The sequence below is a fragment of the Sapajus apella genome, unplaced genomic scaffold (assembly GCF_009761245.1).
Source record: "Sapajus apella isolate SASKATOON/1434 unplaced genomic scaffold, GSC_monkey_1.0 scaffold50, whole genome shotgun sequence".
NCBI classification, from domain to species: Eukaryota; Metazoa; Chordata; class Mammalia; order Primates; family Cebidae; genus Sapajus; species Sapajus apella.
Genome location: NW_022436990.1, coordinates 4,864,885 through 4,866,516, shown reverse-complemented (window position 1 = coordinate 4,866,516; position 1,632 = coordinate 4,864,885).

The window sequence follows — 1,632 nt, the reverse complement described above, 5'->3', positions numbered from 1 at the left end:
TGAATTGAGTGTGTGGTAGTGTGATCCACTATCCACCTGCTTATTCTATTAGCAAGTAATGCAGAACAGTCACTCACAGCCTGGCATGGGGGTGGAAATCTTGTTTTTATCAAATTTATTCCAGACACCTGGGAGCTATAGAAATCTGTATTCAGTTAAGGAAATGTAATCAAACTTAAAGGTGTGAGTTACCTCTGAAGCACAAATATATGATAAATATATATCCAGGGACTGTACTTTCCCAGGCAAACAGACATTTTCAAAATGCCAACTGGCAATAAAAGGAATCAGGTGATAGTGACCAGAAGCACTAACATGAAAACAGGTATCAGAAACATTTTCAAAGCCATATCTTCCTAGCAATTCTGAAGGAGAATGGATTTTCAAAAGGCCAGCAAAGGCTTCAGCATGGTTATTCTCTTCAGTCTAAGCTAAAGGCTTTCTTCATTGATGTCTACTCTCTATCTTCCTCCTTCAGCCATTCAGCTTTTCTTTACCTCAAACTTACTGCTTCATAGACAGAATTTTCAGTACACAATCCAAGTGTTTTTCAAATCTTTTTGGCTTTTGACCTTGGGCGAATCCCCCTCTCTGTTTCTGCATGCACCTGCCCAGCAGGATGTTAACATAAATGCTCTCAGTGTCCAGGTGGAGAGCAGCTCTTTGCATAACTGTCCTAGAGCCAGATGCGCTTACGACTTAGTACTCAGTCTAAATGTGTCAGAGACTTTAAACCCAGTTATACATCTATTAGGAAGAGATTCACACATGCTGGTTCCTTATGCTCATTTTTATTCTAATTTGGCAGTTCCAAATGGAACCTAACTGTAATTTTTCAAGAGCTTTGGGCCACTGGTATGGAATGCTAGGCTCACAGGAGCCTTGGAAGGGAATTTGGTCCAGTCCCTGTGCTCACAAGCAAGGTGGGGCTCAGAGCTGGTTGATTTCCTCACTGCTCATTTTGGTTGTGCTAGAATCTGGTCTGCCAAGTTGCACACCTGCAGGGAGGGCTTTCCACAAAGCTGTGTCATGCATCCTGTGCTGGCATAACATGGAATTAAAGAATGCTAGAGCTGCCATGGAGCTAACATCTGTTGGCCAAACCTGCCCAGTTCTCAGAAGTGAAAACCAATGGCCAACAAAGTAGGTGACTTACCCATATCTCACCACTAGTTAAGAATCCCTGGAGTGTTTTACACTTGAAAAGCTGAAGCCAAGAATAAAGCTCCCAAGTATGGTAATCATGGTTTACCAGGCTGTCTTCCTATTGTCTTACTTCAGAGAAATTAATTTTAGAGTCATTTTTGGATCAATATTTAATTTAACCAATACTTAATGATAACATTTAATTTGATGATTCAAACATACTTAATTTTTAATTTTTAATTTGGTAATAGTTTACTTTGAGGGGGAGCAAAAATATCTATGTTATTTTCCTCTCTTTTTTTTGCAATTTCTTATGGCAAAGATTTGTAATTAATTTATATGCCAGAAAGAAGTATCCTCCTATGAGGAACACCTTTGTACTGTACAGGTGATTGTTCACTGGGGAAGACATGCCCTTCAGTAAATTTTTATAACAAGAAATAGTCCCCTGGCTTTAAAACTTTCAGGCACCATATTGCTTGACAC